A 22,375-nucleotide genomic window follows, 5' to 3' on the forward strand; every position below is an offset into this window, starting at 1 on the left:
CATCGGGGGAACCATCGCCGCGGTGATCGTCTTCATCAACATCACCATCATCATCACCATCCTCATCTCTTTTATGCGGTCCACTCTCCCGCACCCCGCTGTAATTCCCTACTTGAACATGGTGCTTTATGCCACATATTATGATCCAATGATGTGTTGTCATCCTATGATGTTTTGAGTAGTTTTCCTTTGTCTTTTGGGTTGATTGATGATATAGATTGGTTTGAGCTGTACTCCCTCCGTAAACTAATATAAGAGCGTTTAGAATACTAAAGTAGTGATCTAAACGTTCTTATATTAGTTTACAGAGGGAGTATGTTTTATTTTGGTGTTGTCCTATGGTGCCTTCCGTGCCGCGCACACGTGAGAGATTCCCGCTGTAGGGTGTTGCAATACGTTCATGATTCGCTTATAGTGGGTTGCTAGAGTGACAGAAGCATAAATCCGAGTAAGGGGGTTGTTGCGTATGGGATAACACTACTAGGGAAAACGTTATACACAGAACTTTAGCAGTAGTGCTTGTTAAAAAAGCACGCTACTGCTAGACAGCAGTAGCGCGTGCAAAATAAGCGCGCTGCAGATGCATATATATATATCAGTAGCGCGTCTCACCGAAAACTCGCTACTACTAAAATTCCAACCACTTAGCCGATGGGCTACACATAGTAGTAGCGATCTTCCAAAAACCGCGCTACCGCTAATATACTTATAGCAGCGCGTTTATGCGTAAATCGCTACTGCTAACGAAAATAAAATAAAATGAAAAGCGAATAGAAAAGTAAATGAAAATGAAAGAAATAGAAAAAGGAGAAAGGAAAAATATAAAATGTAAAGAAAAATAAATAAAAAAGGGAAAAAAGGATGAAGACGTAGCAGTAGCGCGTTCGCTGAAACGCGCTATAACTAACGTAGCTATAGTGCGTTTTCTGTAACGCGCTACCGTTATTTTTGACTTAACCCAAAAACGGTTTCCCCTCGGCCATCACTTCTCCCCCAAATCCCTCGCCCCAATTTGCCGCCGTCTCCCCCACTTCGCCGTCGCCCCCACTTCGTCGCCGTCTCCTGCCGGCGTCAACGCCGCAATCATCCTCACCGCCGCCGCCCGAGGCTGCCCAGCCTCACCGCCGCCGCCTCTGGGGCCGCCCTCGACCTCACCGTCGCCTCCCTCGACCTTACCGCCGCCGCCCTCGACCTCACCGCCCCCGAGACCGCCCAAGACCGCCGCCTCCCGATCCCGAGCCCGCTCTCGCCGCCCCTACCTCCGTCGCCTAGCACCTCCCCGCCACCGTCTCTCCCTCTCTATAAGCCCCCCCACCCATCCTTTTTAGTTAATAGATGTTAATGTTAAGTAGTAGATAATGTTGATGTTTTTTAGTTAGGGTAATAATAGATGTTAAGTAGTAGATAATGTTGATGTTAATTAGTTCAGTAGGGTTTAGTTTTTGAATTGAGTTTGTTTAACTAGATGTTAATTTGGGCAGTAGGGTTTAGTTTAGAGTAAAGTTTAGTTCAGTAGTTAACTAAATATAATCTATATTTGGTTTTTGAATTGAGTTTGAGAGAGCACAAGATTTGTGTAGATTTTCTTGTAGTGTCAAACGCTAGGACATGCAAATTTGAAGTGGTCAGGATATATGCAAATTCCTCAATTGTGTTTGCACATGTTTCGATTGTGCCCAAGTGGCCTTTTGTTGTTTCCAGGGAATGAAGCCGAGTGGCCTATGTTTTGCCGGAATGTTGATTCATTTCCGTTCTAGCAAATTTCAGGTTCTCGATTTGTCCACTTTTTAGCAAAGGTCATGCCAAAATTTTCTGTGAATTTCGGCATGACTTGTGCTACAAACTAGGACATATCGAGTGCCCGGGATTTGCCGCACCGGGAAGGAGTCTACATTCCTGCAAAACAATAGGCCTCTTTTATGTCATTATTCATTTTATTAGGTCTAGAATTAATTGACTAGATTTAATCGTAGGAAACATGGCTAGCAACGATGAAGGACAGGGTTCTGGTGATTACGACGACGTCTACCTGGCGGCAGACGAATTTTTGAGCCTTGCCGATGATCAACTGATGTTGTTGCTGGGCCCACCGGTGGCATCGGGCACTGAGACCGACACGCAGACCGGTGCTGAGACTAAGACCGGCATCGAGACCGACGCTCAGACTGAGACTGACGCTGAGACTGAGACCGGCGCTGAGACTAAGACCGGCATCGAGACCGGCGCTCAGGCTGAGACCGGCGCCGAGACTAGCGGAGCCGGTGTAGAACCGAAATCAAAGAGGCAACAACTTCCTAACAAGCTCAGGACTACTGAACTGGTGGTCACGGAGGTGGACGATGGCAATTTTGAGCCAAAAGCGCCCCAGGAAGCGCGCGCGTGCTACGGCAATCAAATAGGATGCATCATACGGACAACCGCCACCATCAACGATGAGAAACTATATAAGATAGATAATATGGGGCCCTCCCTCCTAAAGAAGATGCGCCATATATTCTTGTTCCCGGGCCGGAATGAAAAGGATTATAAAGATCCAGATAAGGACCCGACAATGAAGAAGATAAACAAACACGCCATGACCAAGTTTAGCGACGCGTTGGCCGCCTGGAAAACAAGGGTGAAAGCAAGGATCATCGACAAAAAGGAACCCTACTCCGAGATTGTAAAGGATAATTTGACAATCACGGCAGAGCACTTTCAAATATTCAAGGCGGCTTGCGAGGCCGAAGGTGCCAAAAAAAGTCTAAGTACATGAAGGGGCTTCAAGAGAGGAACATTGGGAGCCACCACCTCGGAAGCCGTGGTTACGACGGGAAGAGGTCCAAATGGGCCAAGGAGGACGCGGAAGCCGCGAGTCTGGGCATCCCAGACCCCTTGGCGGAGTTCACCGTCCCGCATGAGCGTGACGTCCTCAGGGCCCGGCACCGTTGGGACCCAGTGAAGAAGGTTTTCGAGACGAACGCGGTCACGACGGAGTTCATGAGGCTTCTGGTAATTTTAGTTTCTGATCAATTCGACTGCACGTTAGTCATATTTGTAAACGATCCTTGTGCCTTTTGCAGAGAGAGCAGCACAGGATTGTGGCCGAAAGCGACTCGCCGTCCGAGGCGTTGTCGAGGCCCAAGTGGGACACTCCATTCAACCGGGCGTTGAACATATTGAAACGACTCCCGGTGGAGACTTGAGCGTCGTATGGACGCATGCACGGTGTCGGAGACGGCGCCACGTGGAAGAAGTACTACCGTGAGACCACGGAGGAGGGAAAGGAAAGACGGAGGTTAACTGAAGAAGACATCGACAAGAAGGTTGAGATTGCGGTTGAGAAGAAATCATCTCAAACAGTCACAACAGCGGTAGCTGCCGCAAAACAGGTGGTTGTAGATATGTCTACTTCCTTGGTTCCGGCCGTTTTCAATTGGACCAGGCAAAATCCAGAAAAAATGCAGCGGACTTTCCCCTTGCTGACTTCTTGGGGAGCAGCTCGACTAGCGTTGCACCTGTAGCTGCACCTGCTCCCGCACCGGCAGCTGCACCTGCTCCCGCACCGGCTCCGGCACCGGACGTGCTCGGCGGTGCTTCGTCTTTGGCTGAGCTCGACGCCCTCACGGTATCTGTCACACCGGCCCCCTTCAATAAATGTATCTCCCGTTTTCATTGCCTTTCAGATGTCTCACGTCGCAGACTTTTCTTTGCAGGCCGATGAAACCCCGTGCACCACATTGTACACCATCGGCGACCAGAAGGTGGACGTGGGGAAGGCGACGATAATGAAGCCGAAGGAACCATTGTTCCATTGCCGGCCGATCCCCCCGAATGTCTTCAAGGTTTCCGTGGCTAGTGTCAAACCGGGCCACGAGAATTTGCCTCCTCTGGTACTAGTGGGGGATGACGACGAGACCCCGCGGCGGCTTGGTGATTGTTGCAATGGGTGGGTCCTGTTGTGGCCAAAGAGTCTGCTTCGTCTCGAGGCGGTCGGGAGTACACCCACGAGCACGCTGCCTCAGCAAGGTATGCACATCAACACCCCACCTACCCAATTAGCGTCGGGTGTCGAGTTGGGTGATAGCGGACGGGGTAAGGAAGAGGCTCCATTAGTCGCTGATGACGTCGCCATGGATGAGGATGAGGATGACGATGGCACTAACAGTATGTCTATACTGGCACCTACTCAGGGTTTGAGCGTCATGAGTCGATGCCTGAATTGCCGCCTCCGGAGGCTCAACGTATTATAGACGACCTTCCGGCAAAGAAGCCTAGGAAGAGACCGAGGAAAGGCAAGAAAGCTGATTCTATGATCCAGCCGCCTCAGCAGCCTCGGGTTCAAGACCGTATAGATATCCCCGATGCGGATAAATGGCATATCCCTGGTCAACCAATCCTACCTGCAGCAGCGCTAGGGGCCAAATTCGGCGATCTAAGGAGACTTCATGACGATGTGCTGCGGATAGAGAAAGGCCTCATCGCCTCGAAAGATCCAGGATACCCACTCTACGTAGTTAACGTTCCGCGGCAATTGTCGTACATCGACTTCTTCCCCGCGGATAAGTCTTCCTTCGATTCGATTACATATTCGACATGTTTCACGTGAAGAAGCTGGATTTTACGTTTGTCCGCCTTTATGCCTTGCACATGAACTACATCATCGGGGTTGAGCAGATACCTCATATTTGTGTCGCTGACCCGTACTTCATGCACGAGGGCTTCTTGGGAGTCTGCGCAAAGCACCGTGAATACGCGAGGGAATACATCGTCAATTTCATGCTCGCCAATAAGGACAAGGAGGCGATTCTCGTGCCTTATCATCCCCTGGAAGTCATCCGCGCGGATATCCTTCCTTCGATTTCAATCATTCATTTGCACGGTGGAGGCTAATTAATTTGAGGTGTACTTATTTTGCGCAGCGGCGGGCGCGCCGTCCTCATCATCCTCTACCCCCGATACTCCCACGCTCTTTACTTGGACTCGTCGAAGAACATTAACAAAAAGGATTACACCCACATCAAGGATGTTCTCGATAGTGCTATGTTTTACTACGACGCACGGGGTGGAGAGGTCAAGGACAAGAAGAGAAGGGGCGTCAGGCCCGCCTTCGGCCATAAGACCGACTTCTGTTGCATCCAGCAACCGAGTCATTCTCTTAATGAAGGATTCTATGTCCTACACCACATGCTGGAGTACAGACGGGATCACCAGAACTTTCGCATGTCACCTACATCCGGCGATGCCCATATTCTGCAATGGGCAAAGAATGTAGGAGTTATCGAGGATCATCGACTTCGAGCTGAGTTCTATCACATCCAACGCGAACTTGCCCAAATCATCATGAAGGAGGTCGTCGGAAAAATAGGGATGTTCTACGAAGAAGGACAAATGTCGCGGGAAGACGTCCGAACACGGGTAGCCTCTCAGCGTCTCGACCTGAAGCCTTTCACTAGGCTCGGAGACTATCTCCCTGACTTGGATGGATGGCAGGACAGGTTGGAGTGATTGTCGATATATGACAATGTGTCCGTTGAGTCCATACTTTCTGTATGACGAAACTTTGAGTTATGCACGACGAAATTTATATGTGATGTAATTAAACCGTCCTCCTTGACTAGCGACGATCACTCTAGTTATGGCATCTTGGGTACGATCAACTTTGTTATTTATGCTTATGATATGTTGCTTCTATTTTTGCCAAGTCTGTCTCTTTCTGTTGCTCAACTATATACGACGAGTGGCCGGAGTGTCAGGCCCAGGTGTTCTGGTTTCCGGTTTTCGAGCGACAGGCAGTAGTTAGTTTAGGTTCACGCTAATGCGAGAGAGGGATACGAACTCATGTACTGCATAGTTCCGCTCTCACTCAAAGTGATAGCTCTTCTCCCGTATATCATTGTTTAGATAGATGACGATGTAGTTGCAAGTAATCGAGACTTGTATCGCTATTTTCGAGATGATGACGAGAGACCACTTTGTGTTGGATGATGATTATGATGATGACATGATTTGATGAGACTAGTTGTATGTATATGCTATGATTACATTTGTATGTGTATGATATGCTAAAGATTATTGTATAAATCCTATTCAAATACAAAACAAATATGCAGAAAAAAACTAATAAAACTAGCAGTAGCGAGGGGAACAAAGTTAGCAATAGCGCTGCCTTACCAGTAGCGCTTCCCTGTAAAAAGCGCTACAGGTATTAGCAGCAGCGCTCTTCCTTAAAGTGTGCTACTGCTATCCATGTATAGCAGTAACATGGGACGACAGGCGCTACTGCTACACGTTAGCTGTAGCGCCTTATCAGTAGCGCGACGTCCCGCGCTACTGATAGGCAAAATACCCGCGCTACTGATAGGCAAAATACCCGCGCTACTGCTAGGGTTTTCCCTAGTAGTGTAAAGGGGACTTGATGCTTTAATGCTATGGTTGGGTTTTACCTTAATGATCTTTAGTAGTTGCGGATGCTTGCTAGAGTTCCAATCATAAGTGCATATGATCTAAGAAGAAAAATTATGTTAGCTTATGCCTCTCCCTCATATGAAATTGCAATAATGATTACCGATCTTGTTAACAATTGCCTAGGACAATTCGGCACACCGACCCATCATTATTCCCCACTCGCTATTTATAATATATAGTAATATATTCTAACTTAATGATAACAACACCTACTTTTATATTTTAGTTCTCCATTAGCATGCAAAGTTATCCTCTTCATACCCACAACGTAGTTTTATTTCTCGTTTCTAGTTGGAAGCAAACGTTCGGTGTACGTAGAGTCGTATCAGTGGCAGATAGGACTTGAGAGAATATTGAACTTACCTTTAGCTCCTTGTGGGTTCGACACTCCATACTTATCACTTCCACCTTTGGAAAGTGCTATGATGATCCCTTGCACTTGAGGATTATCAAGCTCTTTTCTGGCGCCGTTGCCGGGGAGCAATAGCGTGGGGTTAATATTTTCGTGTATGCTTGTTTGCTTTCTTCACTAAGTAGTTTTTGTTTTCCCTTTTGTTTTTGTTTAGTTGTGGGTGAAACAGACAAAAAAATTAGAAAATTCAAAATAACAAAAAAATGCTTGCCTCTTATGCCTAAAAACTTTTTCGAAAAGAGAACTGACTGGAAGGTTATGCATTGGTGAAGTGAGGGTCGACCTTGAACACTTGTGTTCATGCTCATGGAAACAATGTAGAATTTTTCATGGAAGTTTCTCAAAAATAAGTATCCCCTTGTATATATTCATTGTATTATAAAAATAATGTCTCAATATTTTGTTTTAGAATGTTTAAATTGCTTGTTTGGTGTGTGCAGTAGAAAAACAGAAACTTTGGTTGTAGTCTTTGAATTGTTTAAATTCACTAGAGCATGGTAAAATCTTGAAATTTTTACACATTAAGGCCCTGCAAATTGTATAGATTGTCCTATTTTTTATAATTTTTGAAGTTACAGAAGTATACGAAAGATCCAGATTGCTAAAGACTGTCCTGTTCTTAACAGATTCTGTTTTCTATGTGTTGTTCGCTTATTTTGATGTATCTATGGGTTGTATCAGGGGGTATGAACCATGGTGAAGTTGGAATACAGTAGATATAATGCTAATATGAAATTGGAATGAGTTTAAAGTAGTACCTAAAGGTAGTGATTTGCTTTATCATACTAACGAATCTCTCAAAGTTTTTTGAGTTTTGTGTGGATGAAGTGTTCGAAGAACGAGGAGTTATCAATATGAGAAGAATATGGAGAGGCAAGAGTTCAAGCTTGGGGATGCCCAAGGCACCCCAAGCAAATATTTCAAGGATACTCAAGCATCTAAGCTTGGGGATGCCCCGGTTGGCATCCCATCTTTCTTCTTCAACAATTATCAGTATACCTCGATTTTTGTTTTGTTCACATGATATGTGTCTTTTGGGTTTATTTTTCCTTTCTTTTCCTTTATGCACCATGCTAGTATGAGACAGTCCTTCATTGATTTATAGAACGCTTCATGTGCTTCACTTAAATCTTTTGAGTATGGCTTTATAGAATGCTTCGTGTGCTTCACTTATATATTTTGAGCTTGGATATTGATAAATATATATTATTTGTAGAATGGTCTATGAACTTCACTTATATCTTTTAGAGTATGAATAAAATTATCATTGAAAGTGGGTTTGGAAGAGTGTCAACTCTAGGTAATGATCCCACTATTTTGGAGGGTGTTGAATCTTATAATATTGATAAAAAGTGGATTTGGAGAGGTCATGACTTTATTTAGTGATGAATCCACTATTTCGGAAGAGGTTCCAATTGGTTATGAGAATAATGTTTTGCGTGATAGTTATATTGTTGAATTCATTCATGATGCTACTGAAAATTATTATGAGATAGGAATATATGCTTGTAGGAATTGCAATAATATCAAGTTTCCTCTCTATGTGTTGAAAATCTTGAAGTTATGCTTGTTTTGCCTTCCTATGCTAGGCGATTCTTGTTCCCATAAGTTGTTTGCTCACAAAATCTCTATACATATGAAGTGGGTTAGACTTAAATGTGCTAGTAATATTCTTCATGATGCTCCCATTATGTTTTAATTCTTATTTTTTATGTGAGCATCATTGAAATCATCATGCCTAGCTAAAAAGGCATTAAAGAAAATCGCTTGTTGGGAGACAACCCAATACTTATACCTACTATTTTTATGTGTCCACATGATTAAGCTATTGTAGTAATCATGTTTTGTAGCTTTTGTTTCAATAAAGTGCCAAGTAAAGCCTTTGGGGTAGTGTGGATGATAGTTGACTTGATTTTGTGCAAAAACGGAAACTTTTGCGCCCAGTCACAAAATTCTTTAAAATTACTGGAGTGTTGAAATATTATGAATTTTTTTATAGAGGATTGATATTAAAATTTTCTACGTCGTCCTATTTTTTCAGAATTTTTGGAGTAACAGAAGTATGGTTATTATTCAGGTCATTACAGACTGTTCTGTTTTTGACAGATTCTGTTTTCAATGCATAGTTTGCTTGTTTTCTAGTTTCTATTGCTTATATTGCTCAATATAAATTGTAGAAATGATATGGTACAGTAGGAATTGTGTGAAAACAATTATGAATCTTGTCTTGACAATACCAAAGTGAATGATTTGTCTTTCTCATACTAACCCATCTCACGAAGTTTCGTTAAGTTTTGTGTGATTGAAGTTTTCAAATTTTGGGTGAGGTATCGATACGAGGAGAATAAGGAGTGGAAAGATCCTAAGCTTGGGGATGCGCAAGGCACCCCAAGGTAATATTGAAGGAAGACTCAAGCGCTTAAGCTTGGGGATGCCCCAGAAGGCATCACCACTTTCGTCTTCAAAACCGTCGGTATATCTTACTCGGAGCTATATTTATATTCGTCACATGATATGTGTTTTGCTTGGAGCGTATTTTCATTTTACTTGCTGTCTGAATAATATCATTGGATCTTAAATCTTGAATGAGCGAGAGTCCTCCCATGGCCAGTTAATTATTTGACTACAGAGTGTTCTTCACTTATATCTTTTTGGAATAGTTTGTGATTTACTCATGTGCTTCACTTATACCTTATGAGTAAATGGTTGAATGAATTGAATATAATAGATCTGAAATTATATATGCTTCATATGCTTATCCCATGGGGAGTAATGACTTCACATATAATAAGTATAGGTGGTAAATTTATTGAAAGTCAGCAAACATAGTATTGGTCACTTGAACAATTCATGAAAGAATATTGAAGGAAGAGAGATTTCACATATAAATATACTATCGTGGACATCTTTTGTAATTGTGAGCACTCATTAAAATATGACATGCTAAAAAGTTGATGTTGGACAAGGAAGACAACATAATGGGTTATGCTTTCTTATATCCGAACAGGAGTTATATTGTGATGGATCCTCCAACATGTTGAGCTTGTGTTTCCCTCTCATGCTAGCCAAATTCTTTGCACCAAGTAGAGATACTACTTGTGCTTCCAAACATCCCTTAAGCCAGTTTTGCCATGAGAGTCCACCATACCTACCTATGGATTGAGTAAGATCCTTCAAGTAATTTGTTATCAGTGCAAGCAATAAAAATTGCTCTCAAAATATGTATGATCTATTAGTGTAAAGAAAATAAGCTTTATACGAACTTGTGATATGGAAGAAATAAAAGCGGCAGACTGCATAATAAAGGTCTTTATCACAAGCGGCAATATAAAGTGACGTTCTTTTGCATTAAGATTTTGTGCATCCAACCATAAAAGTGCATGACAACTTCTGGTACCCTCTGCGAACGGCCTATCTTTTACTTTTATCTTCTATCCTTATACAAGAGTCATGGTGATCATCACCTTTCCTTTTTACACTTTTTCCTTTGGCAAGCACTATGTGTTGGAGAAATCCATATATATATCCACTCGGATGTAGGTTTTCATAAAGTATTATTGTTGACATTACCCTTCAGGTAAAAGGTTGGGAGGCAAAACTATAAGCCCCTATCTTGCTCTGTGTCCGATTAAAACTTTGAACCCATAAATATCACGTGAGTGTTAGCAACTGTGAAAGATTAAATGATAGTTGAGTATGTGGAATTTGCTATATCAAAGCTCTTACATAGACCCTTCCTGAAAATAAGATGAATTGCAATTGTTTGATGACTGATTACATAGTTTGTTAGTTTTGAAGAAAGTTTATGGTCTATACTTTAACATGTGAATAGCTCGTTACTTGATCATCAAGAGTTTTATGAAGATGGGCTACTATTTATGATAAAGAATAATGCTAGAAAAAGTTCTTGGTACTATTCATTGATCAAACTTGTGCACTTGATAGCATTAACACTTCATAAATTATTTCTTTTATCATTTACCTTCTCGAGCACGAGCAGGAATTAAGCTTGGGGATGCTAATACGTCTCCAACGTATCTATAATTTATGAAGTATTCATGCTATTATACTATCTATCTTGGATGTTTTATATGCATTTATATGCTATTTTATATGATCTTTGGGACTAAGCTATTAACCTAGAGCCCAGTGCTAGTTTCTGTTTTTTCCTTGTTTTTGAGTTTCACACAGAAGGAATATCAAATGGAGTCTAAATGACCTGGAAATTTACGGTGATTTTTTATGATCAAAAGAAGCCCCTGAAGCAAAAGAGTTGGGACAGAAGAGCCACGAGGCCTCCAGAAGGTCGGGGGGCACGCCCTACCCCCCGGGAGGATGCTCCGACCTTGTGGGCACCTCGTGGACCCCCTTGACGTGAAACCAACACCAAAATTTCCTATAAATAGAGAAACTCCCGAAAAGAAACCTAGATCGGGAGTTCCGCCGCCGTAAGCTTCTGTAGCCATGAAAAACCAATCTAGGCCCTCTATGGCACCCTGCCTTATGGGATAAAGGGGACTTGATGCTTTAATGCTATGGTTGGGTTTTACCTTAATGATCTTTAGTAGTTGCAGATGCTTACTAGAGTTCCAATCATAAGTGCATATGATCCAAGAAGAGAAAGTATGTTAGCTTATGCCTCTCCCTCATATGAAATTGCAATAATGATTACCGATCTTGTTAACAATTTCCTAGGACAATTCCGCACACCGACCCATCATTATTCCACACTCGCTATTTATAATATATAGTAATATATTCTAACTTTATGATAACAACACCTACTTTTATATTTTAGTTCTCCGTTACCATGCAAAGTTATCCTCTACATACCCACAACGTAGTTTTATTTCTCGTTTCTAGTTGGCAGCAAACGTTCGATGTACCTAGAGTCGTATCAGTGGCGGATAGGACTTGCAAGAATATTGATCTTACCTTTAGCTCCTTGTGGGTTCGACACTCCATACTTATCATTTTCACCTTTTATGATGATTCCTTGCACCTGAGGATTATCAGGATACAACGCACAAATCACCAATACCTGCACAAACAATCAAACACTTGCACCCACACGATAAAGGGATTGTCAATCCCTTCACGGTCACTTGCAAAAGTGAGATCTAATAAAGATAGATGAAACTAAACAAAAGGTAAAGTAAATATTTTTGGGTTTTTTGGTTTATAGATCAGAAAGTAAAATATTGCAAAATAGTAGATCGGAAACTTATATGATGGAAAATAGACCTGGGGGCCATAGGTTTCACTAGAGACTTCTCTCAAGATAGCAAATAATACGGTGGGTGAACAAAATACTGTCGAGCAATTGATAGAAAAGCCCAAAGTTATGACGATATCTAAGGCAATGATTATGAAATATAGGCATCACATCCGTGTCAAGTAGACCGAAACGACTCCGCATCTACTACTATTACTCCACACATCGACCGACTGCTGCCTGCATCTAGAGTATTAAGTTCATGAAGAACAGAGTAACACATTAAGTAAGATGACATGATGTAGAGGAATAAACTCAAGCAATATGATGTAAACCCCATCTTTTTATCCTCGATGGCAACAATACAATACGTGCCTTGCTGCCCCTACTATCACTGGGAAAGGACACCGCAACATTCAACCCAAAGCTAAGCACTTATCCCATTACAAGAAAAACCAATCTAGTTGGCCAAACTAAACCGATAGTTCAAAGAGAATTACAAAGATATCAAATCATGCATATAAGAATTTAGAGAAGATTCAAAAAATATTCATAGATAAGCTGATCATAAATCCACAATTCATCAGATCTTGAGAAACACACCGCAAAAAAAGATTACATCGGATAGATCTCCAAGGACATCGAGGAGAACATGGTATTCAGAATCAAAGAGAGAGAAGAAGCCATCTAGCTACTAGCTATGGACACGTAGGTCTATGGTAAACTACTCATGCTTCATCGGAAGGGCAACAGAGTTGATGTAGAAGCCCTCCATGCTCGAATCCCCCTCCGGTAGGATGCCGGAAAAGGCCCCAAGATGGGATCTCACGAGAACACAAGGTTGCGGTGGCGTAAAAGTATTTTCATGGATGCTTCTGAGGGTTTTGGAATATATGTGAATTTATAGTAGGTCGATGGAGTCACGTGGGGCCCACAAGGCAGGGGCGCGCCCTACCCCCTGGGCGCGTCCTCCCCCCTTGTCGCCGCCTCGTGGCTCTTCTGACTTGAACTCCAACTCTTCGGGATGTCTTTTGGTTCAAGAAAAATCATTGCCAAAGTTTTATTCCGTTTGGACTCCGTTTGGTATTGCTTTCCTGCAAAACTCAAAAACAAGGAAAAACAGAAACTCGCACTGGGCTCTAGGTTAATAGGTTAGTCCCAAAAAAATATAAAATAGCATATTAATGCATATAAAACATCCAAAACAGATAATATATTAGCATGAAACAATAAAAAATTATAGATACGTTGGAGACGTATCAATCTGCGCCTCCCTTTTGTCGGCGTGTTGTCTCGGACTTGCCATTGGGGCGAGCTCGTCCTTCATGGCAAGTGGCGGGTGCGAGGCGCTAGAGGTAGTGTGGCACTCCTTCCGGATGGCGACGATGTCGCTGCCTACCAAGGACGTGCTAGTGGCGAGCCGTGGCAGTCGGCTTAGGCTTCGCCCGGATCTGGCTTGGGACAACATGGGTAAGACGGATTATGCCAAACCATGGGCGATGACAGGGCTGCCATGATTTTTGCTTTGTGGTGAAAACATTTGTAATAAGTATTTGAGTTCTTTATGTTTAATGTGATGTCTCGGACTTGAGCACTTCCACCTACTCATATTTGCTAGCCTCTTCGATACCGTGCATTTCCCACTCTCACCTCGAGACTTGGTGCAAACTTCACTGGTGCATTCAAACCCTGTGATATGATATGCTCCGTCACACATAAGCCTCATAATATATTCCTAAAAACAGTCACCATACCTACCTATCACGGCATTTTCATAGTCATTCTGAGATATATTATCATGCAATTTCGACCATCATCATACTCATGACTTGAGTATTCATTGTCATATTGCTTTGCATGATCATATAGAGCTGACATGATATGCGTGTCAAAGCCACCGTTCACCATTGTTATACATGTTACGCCAGATCATTGCACATCCTGATACACTGCTAGAGGCATTTATATATAGTCATTTTTTTGCTTATCGAGTGGTAAGTAAATTAAAGTGTGATGATCATCATTATTATACTATTGTCCTAGTGAGGAAAAGAATGGTGGAGAGTAATGAGTCCTCGAAAAAGTGGGGATGAGGTTCATGAGACCGTTCTAAAAATAGAAGAAAAAAAGAGAAGGGACAATGCTACTATCCATTTACTACACTTGTGCTTCACAGTAGTACGATGTACTTCTGTCGGGGGTGTCGTGTGACATATGCAAAAAGATGGCTTATCATGGAGGGGGCTAATAATACGTCGCCGGTGCCTGGAAACGGGATAAGGTGCAAACATGCCCGCCGGCGAATCTTACCCAGGTTCAGGGCTCCCCTAGGAGATAACACCCTTACTCCTGCTCTGCGGGGTCTCCGCATGATCACTCAATCAACAATGGTAGCTACAAGCTTGCTCCTTGAGCTGTTTCTCTAGAGGGGGAAGAAGAGCAAGGCTAGCCCTAGCTTCCTCTCTCTATATGTGGGTGTGGATGGACTAAGGTCTGAACCCTTTGCATGGGTGCCCTGGGGGGTTTATATAGGCCTACCCCCCAGGGGTACAAAGGTAATCTGGCCGGGTGTAGGACCTGGCTGTCAGTGTCTTCGGTCGCCGGCTTCTCCGCCGGCCGCTGGGGCCCGCCACCTGGTGGGCCCCGCTGGCTGTCTCATACTTGGCCGACAGGCCGCGCCTGCCGTTGGCGGGCTCTGCACGCTGCTGTGCACGGTGGCAATGCCACTGATGATGTGTGCTTTCTCGAGGGAGGCGTGGCTACAGTACCACCGCCTGGCGGGCGTTCACTGTAGCCACTCCCCATCTCTTTTGATTAATGGTGCACAGACTTTGAGGGAGGGGGAGGGCCGCTTGCTGGGAGTCGGCACCTCCTTGCACCGATTGGTCAGGGCTTGCCACCTTCTGGCTTCTTACGGACAGGTAGGGCCCGCCGCCTGCAGGCCGTACCGACAGCCCGTAGTGGGGGCATGGCCTCCCCTGCTATGGGTGATGTCATGGGCTGCGTGGCAACAGTGTCGCGCCGGGCGGAGGATGTCCGCCCGGTACGCTGCACTGTGGCCACGCTCTGCCCGGGATTCGGGGGTGGCGGGCTGCACTGTAGCCACGCCCCGTCTCATCGTATTTATGTGGGTGCAGACTTTGAGGACGCCCGGGGCCGCCTGCCAGGAGCCGGCCTCTCTGGAGGCCGCCTGCTAGGAGCCGGCCCACCTCGTGGTCGTCTTCTGGGCCTTGCCGTCTCCTGGCAGCAGGCCGCTTGGACCAACCGGCTGCAGGAAGGCGGTGCTTTGGTCTTTGATTCTTGAGGGGCGCAGCCGGCCCTGATGTCTTGAAATACCATGGGAGGCCGATGAGGCTACCCGTGGTCATTTACTCCGACAGTAGTCCCCGAAGCTGGTGAGACGCCGCGGCTGAAAGTGGCGAGGGGCCTCAGCGGCTTCCTACTCCGGGTGGTCCATTGATCTTGCTTTGTCCGTCCTCCAGAATGCCGACTACCAGGAGCGGACGTGACCAGGCAGGCCGCGTGGTGGTTTTTGAAACGTCTCGGCGGGAGTTGGGTGGCGCGCCAGCCTGGCGCCAGTCTTGCCGCCAGCTAACTGCACGCCATGTGGCGCCAGCGGGCCTGGCCGCCTGCCAACCCACGCGCGTGATGAGACGTCGCCACAGGCCGGGGCCCACCACTATCGGGCCTCGGCACGCGCGCGGATCCGCTGTGGCCGAGGCGAACGGTTGGGATTCCGTGGCATAATTACTTCGCGTCGTTACCGCGTGGTATATGCAGGGTCGTGGGGTCATGGGCACAGTTAATCCCACGATCCCCACGCCCCGTCCCCTCGGCTTCGCAGCCAGGGGCTATAAGTAGGGGGAGGAGGGGAGCGGCACTAGCACGCGCACCCTCCTCTCCCTTTGACATTTTCCTCCTCTTCTTCCTCTCCACTGCCGTCGCACTCCCGCGCCGTGCCGAAGTGCTGCCACGGCTCGTCGTCACCGAGCCCGTTCTCTTCGCTAGACCGTGCCCTCATCGAACTCGAGCTTCCATGGCGCGCGAGCGGGCCGGTGACTGGGACGGCTCGAATGTCCTTGAGGACCACATTACCTTCCTCCGCAACACGCGGCGGCTGTCCGACGAGGGCTACGTCCGGGCACGCGTTCCGCCCGCGAAGAAGATTTCGCTGGCGCCAGAGGAAGCTGAATACGTCATCTTTCGGTCGCACTTTCTTTGCGGCTTCGGCCTTCCGGCGAGCGGCTTTCTCCGCTCTTTTCTTCAGTTCTACCGACTCCAGCCGCACCACCTCAAACCGAACACGGTGGTGCTGCTGTCGGCCTTCATCACGCTCTGCGAAGGCTACCTTGGCGTTGTCCCCACTCTCGAGCTCTGGGAGAATTCTTGTACACCAAACTCGGCGTCTCCGCCAAGAACGAGGCGGCTCAGTGCGGCTCCTTCATCGCGGTGCGGCGCCCGGGTGCTGGGAACCGCTTCCTGTCCATCTGCTTGACGCAGTCGGTCAAGCTGTGGCAAAAGTCATATTTCTATGTTAAGAACGTCAACCCGGCGCTGGACTTCATCAACGTGTCGGCTTATGAAGCCGGCCCGCCGACTGAGCCCCGCTCCAACTGGAACTTCAAGCCGAGGATGCTGTCGGCCGACTCCGCCGCTGCCGTCTCCCGGCTCAAGGTGATGACAGAGTCGGAGGGCCTCAAAGCCTCGGACTTGTTGAGCGCCTTTATGGAGCGCCGGGTTCTCCCTCTTCAAGGCCGTCCTCATCTGATCAGCCGGATGAGCGGGTATCGAGACCCTTGCCGGATGAGCACCAGGGAGACCGGCCATGGAGGTGGCCCGCCTGGTGAACGAGATTGCGAACTGCAAACTCTCAGAATCGGAGTGGCAGTTCGGCAAGCGGCCGTATTCCCGCGCACACCCACCGCCTGCGGTAAGCTCTCAACTCCTTTTCCTTTCTTGTCTGTCGGGTTCTACTTCACCGCCTGATCAATTGGTCATGATGCAGCTCCTCACGACCCAGCCGGCAGCCGACGCCCTAGAGCAAGGCCAGGAGTACCTGCCGGACCGAGCCATGAGTGATGCGGACGGCCCCGACTTGGGGCGGCCGCCTTGGAGGAAGACGATGCCACAGACGATGGTGACGGAGCAGGAGGCTCCGGAGGGGGAGGCGGCCTCGAGGGCTGGCCAGACAACGATGAAGAGGAGCATGCGCAGCGTCGCCCGTCGGTCGCCAACAGGGCGGGGGCGAGCTCCTCAACAGCGTCGTCTGCACCAGGCGGCGCGCCAAAGCGCCAAGCCAGCTCGCACCTGCAAGGCGGCCGGTCGAAGAAACCCAAGGGCTCGGCTGCAGCGACCAGGCAGCAGGAGGCTGCCGCGAAGGCGGCCCGGTTCCAGAGGGCTCCGAAGCAGCCGCCGACGGTGTCCGCGTAAGAGCTTGTCTTTCCTTGTGTCTTCCTTTGTCTTTTTGCAAACTCCCGCTAAGTTCTTCTTGTCTTTCTTGAACAGAGCCCCGCTCTCCCTTGAGGGGGGAGGGCTCCGCCAACACCCGCTGCATGGACCCACGCGCCGAGCTCCAGGCGGCGACAGGGCGGAATGCGCGGGAGGCGCGCGAGGAGCACGAGAGGGCGGAGCAGGGGAAGGCGGGCGCGGCCAAGGCGGCGCAAGAGGATGCCGATGCGGCGGCCAAGGCCCAAGCCGATGCCGCGGCCAAGGCCCAGGCGGATGCCGCGACCAAAGCCCAGGCGGACGCGACCGCTAAGGCACAAGCAGAGGGAGCCACGCATGGCCAGGCTCCACAGCTCATCGTCCCGCAGCGCTCCATGCCGCCGGCGCCAGAGATCCCGGTGCTGACTGGAGCAGCCGACAATGACCAGCCGGTCATGGAGAGGGAGGGGGCGACACCGTCATCCCGAGGACGGAGGTGCTCCAGCAAGCGCCGGCTGCCGAGGCCCAGGGCAGTCGGCCTGACGTGCCGTCGACGCCTCAAGTCGGTGGCGAGCTGGTGGTGGGGGTGACCCCCGTGGCCCACCCTCCGGTGCGCCGGCGCGCAGGGAAGGCGACTTCGGCACCGCGGCCTCAGGAGATTGGGGCCTTGAGCTCATCGGCCCCAGAGTCGGAGGCCACCAGTGCCGTACCGCGAGAGTGGACGTCTAGGGGCGGGACGGGTGTCTTGAACAAGGCTGCGCACGAAGTACAGTCTCTGCTTCAGGCCCAAAGCACCGCCCTCCAAGGCTAAATGAAGACGTTCCTGGCGTCGCGAGCCGCCGTCCGGGTATGTTCTTTATACTTTGTGTTCAATCTTTGTAATCTTCCGTGGGGGCACGCCAGCGCACCCACTGGGTGTAGCCCCCGAGTTCCGGGCCGGCTGCTGAGCAGGCAGCTCGGAACTTAAAGGTAAGTTCCGAGTGCTGACCCTTTCTTTTCTCTTGTTGTCTCTATTGCAAGACTACCACAACATCCATGCGGCCACCTTTAACTCCCTGGTCCAGGAGTTGGCCAAGCAGACCGCTGAATTGACCGACGGCCGGAGTAAGCATTCTGCTCTTCGTTCTCGCGGGGGCGCGCCAGCGCACCCACAGGGTGTAGCCCCCGAGATTCGGGCCGACTGCTGAGCAGTCGGGTCGGATCTTCCGGCAACTACCTCTTTCCTTTGTTGATTTGCTGATCGTCTTTTCTTTCCTGTCTTCTGCAGGAGCCAGCGCCACTTTACGGCAGCAGCTGGGCGAAGGTCAAACCTCGCTGCGCGCCAAGGAGGAGGAGCGCAGCAGAATTGAGCAAGAGCGCGACCACCTGGCCAAGCAGCTGGCTGACCAGGCAGACAAGCACCAGGTGGAGCTGCAGAAGCTGAAGGGTGCGGAGGAGGCCCTCCATGCCGAGTTCGAGACTCAACTCTCGAACTGGGTTGAGAAGGAGAAGGCCCTGTCTACCGGCTACGGCGAGATCGAAGACATGCTCGATGGTGAGTTGTTCTTCTCTTTCCTCCGCCTGCCGGCTTGTCATATGAGCCGGCTTCCGACTTCATACTTCTTTTTTATTCTTGTGCACAGTATTTCCCTGGTTACACCATTGCCGCCAATCAAGACGTCGAGGCTCATCGTGACGAGCGGAGGCTGGTTGGAGCAACAATTGCGCCCAACGCCCCTCGGACCCTCGCTGAACAGCTGCTTGCCATCCAAGCTCCTCTCCGGCCGGCGCATCGGGGTCTTCACCGTCTGCAGCACGCCGGAGCCGAGGTGGTCTCCGCCCTCTGGCCGGGCGCTCCAGCTCTACGCACCCTCAGTCGGACCTCCGACTGGTTAGAGGTGGCTGTCGGCCGTATCGAGGGAAAGGCTCCTTCGCCCGGACAGGCGCGTGGCGGGCCTTGGAGTTCGTCAAGGGGTGGTACCTTTGGCTGAACCTAGCCTAGTTGCCCACGCTTCGTGCTGAAGCCGGCGAAGAGTTGGCGGCGGTGGCGCCCGAGCTCTATCAACGTGCTGCGGCGATCGCCGAGTACACGGACACCAGTGTCTTCCTCCCCGAGCTAAATGAGCAGGGCACCGAGTCGGCGCCCAACTGGTTTGGGCTGAACCCAGAGGACGGCAAGGACTCGGTGGAGGAGATCGCCTCCAGTGATGAAGGCGAGGGGAGGAGGACGAGGACAAGGACGGCAAAGACGATGCGCCAGACGATGGAGACGACGGCCGGCCTCAGCCTGACCAAGTCTCGACCAACGGACGGCGCACCGGTGAGCCGACTGCTGCAGATGCTGACTAGGCCGAGACCGACCAGTCGGCCATTCCACCACCCGTAGCCTCGACCTCCGCCGACCCCTCCGATCCGGCTGCTACTCCTCTGGCCTAGGCGGCCAAGTTATCTTTCTTTCCTGTTTTGTAATCTCTTTGAACAAATTTGTTAGACTTGCACAGTTCCACCTGCTGGGGGTGTATTCAAACTCTGTTGAATGCTGGCCAAGGGCCTTTTGCTATGTAAATTGTCTTTGCCGATTTCTGACTTGTCTTGCTTTCCTGCTCCTTTGGCTTTTTCCTTTGCCGCCTTCCCTTAGCTGCCATCTTGCCAGCCGAACAGCCGCTCTGCGGTCTGTGGCTGGGTCAAGTACTTGGCCATTTTGGGAAGGCAAGTACTTTAGCCATTGGTAGAGCGTAGCAAGTGAAGTTAGAAACGGGTCGGCAGGCTGCTCAACAGCCGGTCGGCGAGGCGAGGAGCCGGCTTGGCCTACGCGAATGCTTTGGTCCTTAGACATTTTTCGTGCGGGCACCGTTTCCTGCCTTTAACTCTTGCTAGCCGGACAGTCGCTCTACGAGCTGCGGCTTATGGCAAGAGAGGGCTTAGGTGCCGACACACTACTTGTCCGACTGCAGGTAGCATTGACATAGTACAAGGCGGCAAGCCCCCGGGCCGACTGGTCGAACCTGGTGCCAGGAAGAATAATGAAATAACACATTCATAGGTATAGAACTTATCATATAGATAAAAAGGGGTAGCCCCCGAGTGCTCCTCGAGGGACCCGATGTCTTAGTGCTTAATACAGAAGGTAGCGTGGTACATATTGAATCAACTGTAAAATCTTCGGAGGAGATTTGCGTTCCATGGGCACTTGGATTCCTTGCCAGAGTCGTCTCTCTTGCATGCTCTGGGCTTCTGCGCATCGATGAGGTAGTAGGAGTCGTTGCCCAAAGCTTTGTTGATGATGAAAGGGCCTTCCCAAGGGGCCGAGAGCTTGTGTTGGCCGGCTGTTCGCTGGATCAGCCGGAGCACAAGGTCTCCCTCCTGGAATGATCTTGGCTTGACCTTCCAATTGTGGTAGCGTCGTAGACTCTGCTGGTAGATGGTGGACCGGCTGAGGGCTGATAGCCGGCCCTCTTCCAGCAGATCAACGCCGTCTTCTCTTGATTCCTTCTCCTCCGCTTCCGTGTACATGGTGACGCGAGGTGAGTCGAACTCAATGTCAGTTGGGATGACGGCCTCGGCCCCGTACACGAGGAAGAATGGAGTGAAGCCGGTTGATTTGTTCGGAGTGGTGCGGAGGCTCCAGAGGACGGTTAGTAGCTCGTCGATCCAACAGCCGGCCGACCGCTCCAGTGGCTCGACCAGTCGGGGCTTGATGCCAGAGAGGATGAGGCTGTTTGCTCGCTCAACTTGGCCGTTTGACTGCGGATGGGCAACGAACGCTAAGTCCAGTGGGATGCCCTGCGTCGTGCAAAAACAGGCCAAGGCTCCCTTGGCAAAGTCCGTGTCGTTGTCGGTGATGATGCTGTGAGGCACACCGTATCGGACGGTGATATCTGCGATGAAAGTCACAGTAGTCGGACCGTTCAATTTCTTGATTGGCTTTGCTTCGATCCATTTGGTGAATCTGTCCACAGCGACAAGCAGATGAGTCATGCCGCCGCGGGCCGTCTTGAATGGTCCCACCATGTCCAGCCCCCACACGGCAAAGGGCCATGTGAGGGGGGTGGTCTTGAGTGGAGAAGCTGGTAGGTGTTGCTTGGAGCTAAACTTCTGAAACCCTTTGCAATGCTTGACCAACTCCTTGGCGTCTTCCAAAGTAGTCGGCAAGAAACTATGGCGAAAAGCTTTGGCAACAAGGGATCTAGACGCCGCGTGGTGGCCGCACTCGCCTTGGTGGATATCTTTGAGGATTGCTTGGCCCTTCTCTAGTTCCACGCAGCGCTGGAAGACTCCAGTCATGCTGCATCTGACAAGCTCTCTGTTTACTATCGTGTAGGCTCCTGCTTGGCGCTGCACTTGCCGAGTCGAGTTCTCATCGGCCGGCAGCTCTCTGTTCACCAGAAACTTGAGGATGGGTTGTGCCCATGATGGTGCTTGAATTTCTTCTACTGCCACTATGGCCACTTGTACTAGGGTGGTAGGGTTGGGAGGGAGCGGGTTGGAGTTGGTTGCTGCTTGCTGCATCGTTGAAGTCTCCGGGACGACTGCTGCAGCCCCCGAGCCGGGTTGTGAAGTACACGGGCCGGGTGCGACTGCTGTAGTCCCCGAGCCGCTTGGTGAAGTCCTCGGGCCGACTGCTGCAACCCCCGGGCCAGGTTGTGAAGTCCCCAGGACGGGTGCGACTGCTGCAGTCCCCGTGCCGCCTGCCGAAGTCCCCGGCCCGCCTGCTGCAGCCCCTGAGTCGGATCCGACTACTTGGGAGGAGCCGGCACGAAGATGGACTCAGATTCTGGAGAAGGCTTGATTGACGGCTTGCGGGGGCACTGAAGGGAAACGTCGGCGTATTGCTTGTCGGGTGGAACCGATCCGTGCCAGAGTGTTAGCTGGCTCATTTTCGTTCCGTGGCACGTGAA

The sequence above is a fragment of the Triticum aestivum genome, chromosome 2D, assembly GCF_018294505.1.
Source record: "Triticum aestivum cultivar Chinese Spring chromosome 2D, IWGSC CS RefSeq v2.1, whole genome shotgun sequence".
Taxonomy (NCBI): Eukaryota; Viridiplantae; Streptophyta; class Magnoliopsida; order Poales; family Poaceae; genus Triticum; species Triticum aestivum.